At 38.5% G+C, this 15,715-nt stretch overlaps 1 long non-coding RNA gene across 7 annotated transcripts in view; it reads left to right on the top strand.

The window, feature by feature from the left end:
- LOC107318060 (uncharacterized) overlaps positions 1–15,715 on the top strand; it is a 213,050-nt gene that overhangs the window by 103,270 nt on the left and 94,065 nt on the right. For all 7 annotated transcript variants that reach the window (XR_004308349.2, XR_014933546.1, XR_014933549.1 and 4 more), the window contains one exon: positions 7,666–7,838. This is a non-coding gene — a long non-coding RNA (uncharacterized LOC107318060). The remainder of the gene's footprint in view (positions 1–7,665; positions 7,839–15,715) is intronic.

Genomic DNA, 15,715 nt, shown 5'->3' with positions numbered 1-15,715 from the left:
GTAGGTGACTATGTTCTACTAAGTGTGATAGGAGAGGCAGATATTCTACTAGGGAACTCAGTAGAACTTGATTTTATTTTACCCCCAGTGAACTTAAATTCAATAATCAAATAAAGAATATTTTAATCCAAATTACCTCTTGGATATATTTCAGATAGACTGGCAATAGCCTATCTTTGCTTCTCTTATCTCTCCCTCCTGGGCTCTGAATATTCTTCAACTTGAGGCAACTTCTCAGGGCCTGAAGATGGGAATTCTTTAAAACAGATCCAGAGTTGTGTTCAAGTTTGTGAACTTCAGCCAGTTCCATTAACGTGGCTGTCAGATTTGTAAACAAAATCTGAAACGAGAGGGTTTCTAATGTCAGATTATTTGTGCTTTCTGAAAAGCTGTGTATTCATATGAAAAATTAATATAAACTGTTCGTATATTTGTGTGTATGCAGGTACGTAGGGTAAACTAAAATGAGCATGTGGGATTCTAGGTGTTTTTTTTTTAATGAAAGGAAATTCTTTCTCTTAATTCTTCATGATCTCCCCCAGAACAATTGCATTTAACTATGTCACCTAGGCTATTTTTGAGTAACACTTCTTAGATCCCTCCATTCTACAGTCCCCTCTCTCCCCCCCCCCCCCCCCCACACACCCACTCATGCACACAAAAAGCAGTAGACATTCTTTTGTTTTTTGTTCTTTTTCAGTAGGCAATAGGGGTAAAATGTTTCTTTTACTGGCTTCTGCTTTACACATTGCACTCTTGCCTTAAGCAATTCAAAACCTAAATAAATCTTAACTCACAGAAGATGTAAGTATGAGAAATCTCATCCTTCTTTTGGAATGGCTTAGGGGCTGATTGTTTATTTAACAAGTTGGTGCCCTGATTTTGCCACTGACACTCTTTGATGAAAATCCCTCACTCAAATATAAACTGAAGTTGCAAAAAGAGAGAAAATCAGAAAGAAAGATGAGTCAGTACTCAAAGCTACAAAGATCTGCTGATGTAGGTGTTTTCCGTAATTTTTAACTATATTTAAAAATCACAGTGCTGGTGATATCAGAATCCAGTAATGTTACTACGTATGCCTATTTTGGGGAAGAGGAAATGCATCTCAAGAAAGATTTTTAAAGCACTCTTCCAGATCAAGCTGTTACATTTCCATGGAAGAGATTTCCTATGCTTGTCACAATTCAAGTCTCAGCAAGCTCTTGTACATTTGTTTTGAGTTTGTCTCTGACAACGTGAATCTTGCTTTCTACTTTATATACTGTATTAAGATAGAAAGCAAATATTGAAGCAAGGAATTTTCATTGTCTTTCGGACCAACACTTGTTAGCAAACAAGAGTACCTGCATAATGAGCATTGAATTCTAGTAAGAACTTATCAACACTACATTTCACATTGTACAGTCACCGAGTTTAGTATTTTCTGAATTGGTTACACTAGATTACTTTACAGTACTTTGTGACTGAGAAGTATGTTGGCATTATCTTTTATAGACTTTTATGGGCATTATCTGGAAATAATGAAAGCAAATTTTGAGTGGAAGTGCTCGTGTACATCCTAACAAATACCTTTGTGAACACCAGCATGGTCAGACTTAAATGACCTCACCGGGCTCTGTTTTTATCTGGATGAGAAGCAGAAGGATCCAACTTCTGGCCTGACTCTCTCCATGTTGTAAGATTTCTTTTTAACAGTTATTAGACCTATTCAACAGCATTCTTTTAGAATCTTGCAACCTGATGCTTTACCATGTATGATTTTAGAACACTATAAAAGCATAAACAGATGTGTTAGTCTGTGGGGATTGTTTTTAGCATGTAGATGTCATTAGATGTCATTTGGGAACAGATCATAGCCACAAAGAAACAAACTATTTCTAAAACATGCAGAAAATACAACTGTGTATGAAATGCTTAAGCATGATGTACTATTAAGCTGAAATACTTCTAGTGGCAGTGTGCATTCCTTTACAGAAATAATGCTTCAGCTGCACTCCTGACACTTCAGGTTAAAAATTCTTCTACACTTACCTTTGTGTTATCACTATAACAGTAGTAAGTGAACAGTTTTTTCCTCTTAGTTTCCTTGACTTGTACGTCTCACCCATAACAGATGGGACTGGTGCTAATGTGCGTTGAAAGGGAAGTTGTGTGGTAAAGGTTTGTGTGGTGACTGAACATGTTCTTTAGTACTCCCTGCAGTGTATTTTCAGGTTGTTCAGTCATCTGAACAGAAGTTTGGAGTTCAGCTGGCATTTAGCACAGATGATGTCATCAGACCCACAGGATACACTTACAGAGCAGAACTCTTGTGCTGTTTCTAACCAAATATTGATGTAAAGTTATTGCGTCATGCATTAAGCTTATGCAGTGTTGCTGGTGGTGTTGCTAATGTGTTTTTACACATTAAGGTTTGTCTACCAAAAGTTTGTAATTAGGAAGGATCAAATATAATAGTTTGATCCTGTCTGGGATTCCAGGAAATGTGAAATCTGCCCTGTCTGGGTTTGTGCTGGAGTTATCTTAGTACAGAAATGATACCTTGGTGCCAAACATCACCTTAAGGGCCATGGATAAACAATCTTAAAACTGGATGGCAGCAACAGCTACAAAACTGCTTCTTGTGAGACTGAGTTTGTGGGACATTGTCAAGTTTGGAGTATAGGTATTACCACTGGTGATTCAAGAGCACGTCTGTGCTTGTTTTCTAGGTGTTGGGTGTCTGCATATGTGTATATGTCTGCGTGTGATGGTTTGTTCTGACTTTTCTTTTGCTGCTTCTCAAAGAAAAGCTAGTTTATTGGGGGTCATTTTCTTTCTTTCAAGCTTGTATGTGGTCACAAAATTCCTGTTCTTATATTCCCAGTTTCTGTATGGAAAAAGATCTTATTAGCCAGTTCCAGTAAAGAATGTAGATGCTGTCCTTCTTTCTCAGGCATGTAAATCCATCACGTTGACCCTTAAAGTCCTGTCTGGTTTTCAGCTATGTTCTGCAGGCATTATATTGCACAGCGCCTGCATTTTTGAAATTGAAGTCAGTTATGTGCTTGAATGATCTGTGTTTTGAGGGGCATTTTTTGCTTCTTTCAGTGCCAGAGCTGACTTATCAGGTATATTCACGGCATACCTTATGGGTAATTACCAGGTAGGCTGATGGTCACCTCTTGGTCAGACTGCTAGTGTGATGTGTTTTCATGCTATGTGGATACTGGTACTCAGAAAAGATAAAGCAGCCTAGCTGGCCTATAAATAAATACTATTTTGATATTTTCAATGTTAAAAAACAAAAGAACACACACACACACAAAAAAAAAAACCACAAAAAAAACACCCTCTTGATGTCTACTATTTGACATCTCATGTAACAGTGCTGAATCATGCAGGTATATTAGTCTGTGATGTCAGCATTCCAGTTCTGATCCAACTCTGAAGCATTTCTAAAGAGTTGGTAATAGTTCAAACCTCATCAGCTTCTGAGATTTTGTCTTTCTTTGGGAAGCTGGGATTAATGTCTCTGGATGTGATGTTAGGCTTGAATCTTTATGAAGACTTAGATGAAAATTCGTTCCTTATTCTGACCCAATCTCTTTTCACCCATTGTGATATTGCACAAATTGAATTTCAGACCTCATGAGGTAAAGTTTCTGCTACAGTCAGCAGAAGTGTCTTTCTATCTGATTACCCTTGAGATCAGAAGCACGTAATACATTCAGGGGTGTTTCTAATTGAACGAAGCTTGGAATATGTGAGGGTTGTAGACAGCAGCTGGCCCCAGCAGAGACTTAACAGATTTGCTGAGAACCTGCAAAGATCTTGGCAGGATGTCAACAAAGATACAGCAGGGTTGCTGGATGCCAGGAAAATGAGATCTTTGCTTTGCAGCAAAGAAAAATGGTATTTAGGGAAGATGGGATTTAATAAATTACAATAGTAGCATTATGAACAAAGCTGTTTCCATATGTATCAAAGACTAGAACTATTAGGCAAGTTGTGTACTCTGTTTCATGGGTCAGTAAACTGAAGTAGGAGGGGGTAAAGGAAAGATATGCTTTCTTATATTAGACTACTACCAGAGCCATGAAGTCACCTGTTTCTACGTAAGAAATATTAATAGAATAATAGAGGGAACAAAAACGGTGGTGGAAAAAATGGTTTAGCTGATATGAAAGGATAGAAAAGAGAAAAATAGAGGCTGGGTGGATGAAGTAGAAGTGCTTGCGGGGAAAGATTACAGTGGATTTTGGAGGGACCTTATTGTCATCCTGGAAGAACAAGAAATTGAGTCTATAGCACTAGGAGTTTCCAGCTTGCATTATCCAAATATACATTCAGATTTACTCTTACAATATATTTTTTAGTGAATTGTTCTGGTAGAGTATATAGATATTTCTTTGACAGCTTCAGGTGCTGAAAACTTAGCTGTCTGTCTCTGGAAGTGTAGTGATGTGTGCCTCGCCATGTTGGACCCTGATGGAGATGATATCAGATCAGTCTGCAAGCAAATACTTGATCTGTTTGCTGATGTTACCTTTGATGACAAGCAGCCTCTTGCTGATATACAGGTCTATTTCAAGGTAGGAGACAGCATTGTCTAATTTGGGGCTATTTAATGGGTCAAGCTCCAGCTTTCTTCCATGTTAGCTCTTAGGCTGATCAGAAAATAACAGCTTTAAATAGCAATCTTTCTGATCTTGTGGCAGTTATAAAAACCTACAAAGAAACTTTCCATTACTTTCTCCATTCCTCCTTCAGTTCCACTCCCCCAAATAATGCTTAGCTGTAGATCATTGGCTTTAGCACAATAATTAAACTTCTGTAATAGAGAACAGAGCCTGAGAGAAGGTACTGTTGGGTGTGTTAAAACATGCAAGAGCTAAATAGATCCACAGAGATGTTTGCCTACTTGTAGACTGCCAGCAGAAGCTGCTACAGAAGAGAGAAAGCTGTGGAACTCTCTTGAATCCTTGGGCATAAGCTTTTACTTTACTTTCAAAATGCCATTAAAGTAGGGAGCTGGTGGAAGCAAGCTGGTCAATGTGACTTCAAAGGCATGGGGAGATTTTGACAGCAGCTGCTGTTTGTCTGAGATCTGTAAACTGACTTCCTGCCATGGGAGGTCTTCAGCTAGATCAGCTAGAGAGTTACTGGGGGAAATCCTTGCCATCTTGTCTTTCCAGCAGAGCACATGTAACCAGGGCCATGCCCAGAGATGAGAAGGGGACTAGATACGTGGATTCTTGGTCGGTGAAATTATGTGGGTGGAGACATCAGTGTGGTGCTGTGGGTGAGGGAGAGATGTTCTCTTCTGAGTAGTGTATGCCCATGTCCATCAAGTTCTTTGTTTACAGAAACTCCCAGATGAGAGTTCTTCTTTCATCATGTCTCAGCTAACATCAAATAAAAATCCTTGCTTTCTCCTCTGCCTTTTTTTTTCTTTCAGATAACAATGCACTATCACTTTTGTTCAGGATGCATGTTTTCTTTCCAGTGTTTAGTTCCCCTCACAGTAATCTTTATCTACCAGTTTTGGAACTGCCCTTCTCCAGGAGGATTTAATTTCTTTCAAAAATTGCATTTCCACTAAATCAATAACTTAGTGGGAATCTTTGGCAAAGGACTGAGCTTTGGTGCAGTAGGTGTCTCTAGATTTAGTGGCCTGTATCATCTCTGTTGGAACTCATTCTTTAGCTAAAGTTTAACTCCTCAGCTGCCAAATCCAAACCTCTTGCATTTATTTCTGTCTCTGCTGAAACAAGCTGTCTTATGCCAAGAGAGATATATAGTAATCTTGGGAACATACAAACATTTTCTCTGTCACCCATATTGCTGAAATCCTTTCCTCATTCAGCAAACTACATATCACAGCCCTTCATGCAAAATCTCAGCACCAGGTTTGAACTCCTTTAGGTTTTGAAATGAACCTGAATATGCTGCTTCATACCAAGAAAAGTCATTCTTTTGCATATCTGTGGTTTTCAAATGCAGTCGTGAATCCTGAAACGAGGAAGATAAAAACCACAATGAGATATTTTGAAAGTTTAGCCTGGCATGTGTCCATATTTGACTCCTTTCCTCTACAGAGTAGGTATGTTTGTAGTAAAATAGGAAGTCCAAAAGAAAGCTGGATATTTCTGGAGATGTATTTGAACCCCGTGGAAGTTGGTAAAGTAAAAGGTAATGTAAACTTGCTTTAGTAAAACAAAATGTAGTTCCTGTCTTCACAAAAGCATTTTAGGTTTACGTTGTTTAAAGCATCAGAGATTCTAGAAACTACATTTAGGTGAAATTTAGATATCTGCTTGATAAAACTTCTTGACTGGCATGATTTTGGGATTGGGAGGATGAGGAATTAGTAGTAGTGGGGGGAAGGCTGAAAGATAACCAAGTTGTAGTAATTTTTACACTGCACTTATTAGAGTTGGGGTCAGATTTGAGTGCTCTCAGCTTTCATTACTTGTTAGAAGCTTTTCTAGAGCTGGAAGTTTCTCACAGACTTGGTAACTGCTTCCCTGCTGCTTGAGCTCAAATCCCAGTTTCACATGCCCATAGTCACAGACCTTAGATACAGTTACATTTTTTTGTGTACCTCTCACAATGTAGCATCATGTATGTCTGTGCAGGCAGTGAATGCTGTAGTAAAGACACCAGGTTCTACCTTCTAAAGACAGTGCATATACTCATTCATGGGGCTTGTACTCCTGCTTTTTCTTCTTAAGGTTGTGGGTTCAAAGATAATTTGCATCACTTGTCAGCACCCCATCTTGGCCAATGTTGTCGAATAATGCTATTAATGATACATAATGACATTAATGATTAAGGATACATGTTTCTGTTTCCTTTCAAATTTATATATTTATATATCAGGAGAAAAACAGAAGATGGAGCTTAAATTTAAAACTCCTGCAACAAGCGCTGGCAATTTGGTCTGAGGAAACTGCACAGTCTGTGTGCACTTTGGGGAGTACTATCAGGAAAGGGCTCTGAATCCTATCAGGGATGCAGGCTAAGGTTTGCAAATGAGCTCTCTTAGGAGTCTGCTGTGCCGTTTAGAATTACTGGATACTCATGTTAGAATGGTTCATGCACATGTAAATACAGAGCATACTCATGCAACCTGTATGGATATCGTTTCGAAAGCACTGTTAAAGTTTTGGCTCATAGAGGCACATTCTGTGGCCTGACAGGATTACTCCCGTTGGAGTAATAACTAAGAGTTTTGCTTACTTAGGGCTCGTTCCTACTCCCTTTGAAGCTAATGGCATAATTCCCAGTAATGTTTAGCAGTGCAGGGTCAAGTCTTTAAGGCTGATAGAATTTGATGTTAGAGGCCTCAGTCAGTGCTTGCTGTAGTAGACAGGGGTTTCCCCAGTTATTTCAGTGAGCTTTGGATAGAACTGCAAATTCATGAAAATAATTGCTTTACCATCTCTATAGAAGTTATGAGTGTTATACTTGAAAAGAGTAAAGTCAAGAGAATTTCTTTATACTGGCTGATACCACACACTTTTTTTATAACACTAAAATATTTACTTCAAGCAAGTTCCCAGAAGTTTGGAACAGCTACATCCAAAAGCAACAGAGTAGTTAAATTGTAAAGGACATTTTATGTTGTGTCTCATCTCTTGTGACTTCTGAATACACACTGAGCTTCTACTATTGCAGGAACTGCGAATCTCATGGTATCTCAGCCTTCAGGCTCCTAATCCCAGCTGGTCAGGCCTCACAGCATCTGCAGAGAAATGGAAATGGTGAAGAGAGATGTTGCAGCTGCTTGAAGAAAAAATAGCTGGCACTTTCTCATCTCAAAGGCTGGTACCCCTCAGAACCATTGCAAGGTATGAAAAATATTCCCTCTAGTTTCAGTATGCTCTTTGACACACAGGAGTTCCCTTTAGTTCTGAAATTGCCTTCACCTACATTTCTCATATGCTACTGGGAGTTTGCCAAAGCATAGTTATTTTTATACTTGGACTTTAGTACGTCAGACTTGCTAAACTAGATCTTTTAAAGGGATGCAGTAAAAATAGAGCAAACTGGGGAGAAGCACAGAAAGCTACTAGAGAAAGTTTGTTAGCGTTCACTTGCTGTTTGGTTCAACAGGCCTTTTGGTCTAAAGGGCAGACAAAAGAGCCAGTCTCATGGCTTTAAAGGGAGAATAGAAGAGGAGGAGGAAATTTGTTGTGTGTGGGTGTGAATATTCCATTTGTATACTGCTGATGCACTGGGTTGCTTTAAATGAAGGAGAAAATTTTCCCATTTTATTTTTTTTTCTGTTTGGAACTGCTTATATTCAATTACAATATATGAGGGATGCTCCATAATCGATAATCCAATTTCATTATGTTGGCTCATGATGTCAGAGGCAAATGTTGGTGGTACAGCAGTAGAGGTTGAATCTTTATGTCAGAATCCTGTTACATTTTGTTGTCATGTGACAGATGGTAGCAGAGGTGCAGTCTGATAAAATGGTGTCTGACATGGAAGCACATGTGAAGTAAAGGTGTGGAATTGAATTCCTCCATGCAGAAAAAGAGGGTCCCAATTGACATTCACCAACACTTGCTGAACATTTATGGAGATCCAGCAGTGGATGAGAGCACAGTGAGGCAGTGAGTGGTGCGTTTCAGCAGTGGTGACAGTGACAGAGGGTCAGCTACACTGGTGCAGATTTTTATGAACATGACATGCAGACTCTTGTCCATCACAGGCTATAGTGCATAGCTAATATTGGTGACTATGTTGAAAATAGTGTTTGGGGGCTGAGAATATGCCCTAGCACATATACTGTTTTATTGTGTTCTTTGTATCTTTTGTAGTGTCTGTGGAAATAAAGAGGTGGTATTTCTTTTGGAGTGATCAAAAGCAATCTTAATGTCACTGGTTGGATTTTTGCAGTACTGGACTGGAAGTTGTTTGGGCTTCTTAATGCATGAATCACTCTATTGGTGACATTGAAGCTTCTGTAGGCCTATACAACATTTATTAGTACTATCTTATTTGCTAGTCCTCCCAGAAGAGAGGGGCCCATTTAACCAGATGTTCTTCCTTGTGCAGAAGCAGCATTACTGCTTCAGATTTTTGTGTGCCTTAAATACTTGTTCTAGAGTTCCAGCTTTGGGTGCATGCCCACCTAGCATAGGGTAGCACTGTATTCCAGTTTAGTTAATGTGAAAAATACTGAGCTCTGTAGGCTAAATAACATTATAAATGTTTTCTAATCTTTTTCATCATTGGTTTAATAGTTCTCTGGGACTAGGGCTGTTAGTTTTCTCAGTGTCTAGCATATTACAAAAAATATAGCATGTGAAGCTTGTATGTTTTTTGGTGTTTTCATTGATTGTAGTTGAATGTTACACTGTGGGACATACCTATGGCATTTATGATACCTTCTGGTTTAATCCGTGTCTTCTCTCATGCAATGGTAGATTTTGCAGTCATTTACATGATCATTGGAGATTGTAGCTGTAAACTTTAACAATTAACCCTGTACCACTTCAAAAACACCCACTTGAGCTAGAATGTCTTCTACATTAAGCTTTTTTGTATTCCAGCTCAGTAGCTTTTGGGTTATGGTGAACCACTTGGTGCTCACAGAGTCACTTGGAGATTGATGGGTAATCTGAATTGCTGTTGGATGATGTGAGCTAGCTAGGACTGTTGAGATCAATATCACTGTTATTCAGAGACTAAATCGTGTATCCTACAGTGGGATTATGGATACTCCTGAAAATCTGCAAACTACTCTTGGAATTTCTCATCCTTTTATTTCTGAAGCAGTGTTATCTGTGTGTGACTTTCAGCCATGAGGTTCACAGTTAAGAAGATTTTCTGATTTTGGACTCACAAAAATTACTTTCATTTTCATGCGTGTGTTTCATCATATATATTTGTGTGTTGATAATGTATGTATGTACATCTGTAATGTGTGTAGGCATTTAAGTCTGTAGCAGAATCTCAAATGTGAAGTGGAATAGAGTGAATGTACAGATTAATGCAAGAGTGACTACAAAATAATAGGGGATGTATATTTATGAAAGGACGTTATTTGTCCAGATGTCCCACTGCACTCCTTAGGGAGTGTTTGTGATTGCACTCTGAAATGTATATCACTTCAGAATAAATATATGATACAGACCTCTTTGGGGCCAGGAAAATTAGCAAAAGCACTTAAACTGTACAGCAGCATCACTTAACCACTCCAGCTGAATTATATTATAAATAAGCTATTGCAGAAGCCTCTGGGGGATCTTCTGGTTGAACACTTCAGTGTTCTCTTCACTCTTTCACGAGATCTGTTTTTCTTGTTTTTGTTTTTAAAATGACTTGCCCATTTGGACCTAAGAAGAGGAAGCAAAACAGACTTAGGGCACAAAATCAGTCAGTTAATCTGCTCTAGTAAAATGATGATATCTTTGTCAATGTTAGTGATGAATGTTGAATTGTGGAATAATACTGAAAACTGATGGGGGTTCTTTTTAACCTCCTTATACTGAAAAAAAATGTGCCTGAGGAAAGTAAATTTTAATATAGTAGAACCTAATTCTATCACTTTTCATGGGCATGAATAGCTATAAGGGGGAAGAAAGGGCAAATGAAGCCCAAGTGAAGCTATAAGGTTGGCCAGACACATAAATGAGCAGAAGTACACTTGAAAAGACAAGATGGTGTTAGAAGGGCACTTAGCCTTGTAGCTTTAACACTTAGAACATCTCAAGTAAATGCAGAGATGAGTGTTACGGTGGAAATGTAATAAATGCTGATTTCTTAGATGCTGAAGAAAAGGGACAGTGAAGAGAGTTCACACCCAAGAATATTAATTCTTTAGACAGTGAAGAAAACTGCTTAGAAAAGATGTATCCTAACTCTCTGAACTATGCAGTAGTTAAAAATCCATATATATTTTTCTATCTTTCTGTTCTGTAAGCAGCAGAAGCCTTTCTATAAATTACAGTGATGCACTTGACTCCCCAGACCCAATTTACTGATCTGAGCACTGGAACAGGAAGGTGCTGATGCGGTTAAGTCTCCTTCTTTGGAGATATTCAGGACCCACCTGGATACCAACCTGTGCAACCTACTGCAGGATACCTACCGAAGGATACCTGCTGTAGCAGCAGGGTTGGACTTTATGATCTCTTGAGATCCTTTCCAACCCCTGTGACTCTGTGATCTGGTCAGCAGTCACTGGTTTGGTTTGAGAAATGGGTAGCATGATCTCTTTAAAGTATAGCTTATAATTTTCTGCTCAGACTAAATTGCTGACTAAACTGATTCTTTGTTTCCAGAAGTTTTGTTTTATTCAGTTAATGCACAGATTGAACTTCATATCAATTGGCTTTAAAAAGATATTGTCTCCTTTTCAAAGAAGAAATACATTTCCAGTCATTGCTTTATTTTAATGGATGGCAAGTAGGATCAGTACTGTGATCTGTTGTCATTCTGCAGCTAAAAAATTTCTAGTAAAAGAAGTTCCTTGATTGGACCAGACACTAAATTTATCTGGTCTTTGCCTTTTCCAAGAAAGCAGCATCTTATTTTTATAGGTGGATGAATGTTTCTCTTGAATAAATTTATCAGAAGGAGCAATTACATTGATGGTGAGAAAATTCCTTAGATCTTCCTACTGCTTTCTGATTTTATCAGACATTCATTGTGTACACTAAAACACAAATCAGTAATAAGATTTTGATTAAATTCTTCTTGTTGATTGTGCTAAGCTTATGTTGCAGCAGCTTCCCTCACAACAGTCCCATTTTAGTTTGCTGCAGTCGTGGTGTGTCACTAGTAACATAAGCAGTGCAGCAAGTAATTGAATGCTGTGTTTATTATGAGAACGAGGGATGAAGAGGGATTTCCTAGAGAAATGCTGAAGTTCGATTGAAAGTTCTTTACTCTGGGATGTTTTGGTAGTGAACAAGGGTGTATTTCATGAAGCAACAAAACATGCTTTCCAGCTGCTGTTTTTATTTCACTTTTTCCCAGGGAGTCAGGAAATAATATCCCTTTCCCTCAAATTTCCCTCATCTGATGCTTAGTGTTAAGATTTTGGATTTTCATTTTCATTTTGGGGGATATTATTCCTCATTTCCCCTATTTTCACTGATCTCTCACCCAAAGAGAGAGGTGAGGTAAGCTTTACAAAATGGTATGGATAGTAAAATTTCCACTATTTTATTCCCTATTACTGCTATTGCCTGGGAATCCAAGATTAAGAATTCAGAAAGAACTGAAAACTGTGAAGCTTTCTGTTGCTTGTTTACGCATTCTACAAGAGAAGCATAGAAATATACATACATGCATCTTCTGTATGTATATCTATAATTCTTAGTTTCATCAAAATATTCCTTATGAAACTTTAGCTGCCAAATGAGGAACTAAATTTAGATGAAGGAATTGTGAGATCTGTTATACTTTAAACTATGTTTCCCCCTATAGAATGTTCATTAATAAATATAAAGCAGACAAACAGAAAATGTTTTTCAAGAAAGAAAATTGTCCCATGTATGAACACAGCCTGTTAGAGTAGTTCTCCAGATATCTAAGCACCATACAAGTAAAAGATGTCAAGGGAATAGGCATCAGGATGTTTATTCACTTCTCATTTGGATGCCATTTATATTTGTAAACAATCATTTATGGATAGTTAAAGTTCATTGGAAAAAGTGCATTACTCTTTGCTTTTTGATTTCTGTGTCCAAGGCTGAAGAATACCCTACACAGAGTGTAAATTTAGCCATCTAGCAGTGGAATTTATGCCAAGCAGGTTTTCCTTAAAAACATCAATTAACTGCAGGAGGTTTCAGGATCAAAGTAGGGTGTTCTTGCCGTTGGAAATAGTAGAAGAAAGAGGCAGACTGCAGACTTTGGCTTGATTTCCTGCATCACTGCTGTGAATCAGTTGCAGGCAGGATTGAGAAACCTCTGTGGTGGCATTGTTTCAGAGCAGAATTCAGAAATTTAATTGATTATGCAACCTGTTACTACAGCTCTTCAGACTGACTGGCACTAACTGATTTCACTGTAACTGCTGCACAACTGTTGTAATTTTTCTTGCAACTATGTTACCTGATAACAGGATAGCACTGATGCTAATACTAATGTTGGGTTAGGCAGCTAAAGAGGGGATTATAATAGAGAAGTGCTAATGGTATATTGTCAGCAAACAAGATGCCAAGAAGCTATTGGAATTGGGAGTAAGAGAATAAACTGAGAATTACAGCAGGAAATGGGAGAAACACATAGGGCAAACTAATAGTAGAGGGTATTATGATGTGGTTTGTATCTTTAAATTCTTGATGAAGGGTGTAAACTGAGAGGGGGAAAAAAAAATGGTGTGAAAACTGAGAAGTGATTGGCTTAGAAGCAGTCACCTGATTTATTGGCTGCAAGGTATCTCCAGATAATTTATCTGCCAGGTTTGTGAAGTATTTCTCTGGCGTACAAAGATATTTTCCTGAAAAGCACGAACTGATTTTCCTAAAAATACTGAAGGGTGTTGGGTGTAACATGAAAAGAGGCTCCAGAAGGCAGTGGCAGGGATGAGATAGCTGGCTCTTCTGCAGTTCTGTAGCAACTGATATAAAGAAGAGGGAAAAAAAGTGTTGTAGTTCTATGTGGATGAGGGCCCTCAGTACCCAGAACACTCTCACCTCCCCTTGGTAATCAAACAAACTTCCTTAAAAATGTTACATGTATAAATGCCGGCAAGTAGAGACTGGGATTTTCACAAGTACATTCAGAATGTGATAAGTTTCCTGCCATGCTGTCATCACAGTGACATACACACAAGTACATCTGTATGTGGCAATGGGAGCAATGCAAGGATGTGAAGTGGAAGATGGCAGGCAGTATACTGAGTGCTGTGCAAGCCATGGGGGATACTTCCCACAAGGACATGCAGTAGCAGAGAGGCTGAGGGTCCAACTGTATAATCTGCAAAGCAGGAATCCCCTTGTGGGGAACAGGGCTCATGCACAGAGGTATTTGTGGCCAGAGTAATCAGAGGAAGGGCTCAGTGGGTGATGATTTCTCTTTGTGATTCTGGCTGGTCTCCTGTTGCCTGAACTGCTGCTACTTTAATTACTATTAATACAAAATATTTCTCGGTGAAATGTATAGACTTTTGTGGTTTACTGGTGCTATGACAGTATTTACGTAGTGTTCATTTGGTTCAGTCATCATGTCTTTAGAACTGAATGATAGTGTTTCCATTGTTTTTAATAAACTTGCTTCCTGGGCAACCTTATTCCAGATATTTTCTACATTTTCTCAGTTTGGCTTAGCAAATGTGAAATTTGCAAAACATCTGTAATGAATCAGATTTCTTCATCCTTGTGCATCAATCAGTGATGAAGTGAGTTTAGAACTGGACCGTGTTTCTTCTGAAGTGGTATTTTGAGCTGCCACTCTGCCAGGGCTGCTGTGTGCTTTGTAGTTGCACAACACAAAGGCAGCTCAAGCCTCAGAGTTTAGGACAGATCTAAATTATGAGTAATTGTTGGAAGCTGAGTTGACTCGATATCCATGAACCTGGAAGAGGAGCGGAGGATAGTGCTAGTGGAGTGGTTCACAATACAGCTTGGTGTGTGCTGTGTTCCAGCACCAATGTGCTCTTAGCTACAGGCCAGGTATGTCCAATCTGTGGGCAGCATGTGACCCTGGACAGCTAGTACTGTGGCCCCAAAAGATCATAAACTTTTAACTTTATTACGTGATTTTTAGCAATAAGTTACTTATATACCACGTTTTGTTTGTGGCCCTCTTCACTGAGTGCTGCCCAGGCAAGCTGCAAGGTTGGGCAGCCACACTATTGACCTTGCTGAGATTCCTGGGTTAGGCTAATCTCAACTGAACTGGGTTGGACCCGTGCTGTTAAATAAATAGGACGTGATAGATTGCATTATCTCACATGGGTTCTTTGGTGGGAGTCTGCACAATATTGGGCAGCTTGATATTACACTTTTTTCTTTATCGATATATTAAAATACAGGTATGCAGCACAAATTTTGTTTTTAATTAGTCAGCCCAACTCTGAGGAACTTAACTGAGAAAACATAGAGTAGCATTGTTTATAATTCTCTTAGCAATAAGAAACCAAATTTGTTTTTCTCCAATGCATTTGTTGTTTTAGAAAACACTTCAAGTATGTCAGCTAGCTGCAGTCTTGTCATAAACACAAGCTAATGAGAAGAACTTCACTATTTGTAGTGCGTTTCTTTATTCTCTCAGAACATAAACACACATAAGTAAGCTGTGGGATCTCATTTTCTAAGCCAGGTACTCCAAATTAGTGGCTTCCTGAAGAACTAACAGAAATGATCTAAGTGGGAACTTCTTAGAGACACCTTAAAAAACTGTACTGCGAGTGGGAGAATAATTAAATAACAAACAAAAAATCCCCACCCAGCAAAGGTAGAATTGCTGTGTAAATGAACAAGTGGATGGTGTAAGATTCTTTAGAAGAAACAGTTTTGGTATTCCAAAATGAAAGATTGTTAGTGTTCTTTGGGAATCTGCACCTAACAGCCCTGGAGTGAGCTTTGTGTCTCAAAACAGGAAATCTGAAAATAAAAGCCCTTCTAATGCATTTCTGAAAATCACTTACTGGAAAGCAGAAGTTAAATAAATATAGTTTCCAATAGCCAGGTTTAGAGAGCAGTAGTGTTTCAGTTCTTAGAATAATTAGATTTATAAAAATATAGCCAAGATCAAA

Source organism: Coturnix japonica, chromosome 12 (genome assembly GCF_054131305.1).
Source record: "Coturnix japonica strain WE chromosome 12, WE-NBRP24, whole genome shotgun sequence".
NCBI classification, from domain to species: domain Eukaryota; kingdom Metazoa; phylum Chordata; class Aves; order Galliformes; family Phasianidae; genus Coturnix; species Coturnix japonica.
This window is presented reverse-complemented; position numbering and strand designations above follow the sequence as displayed.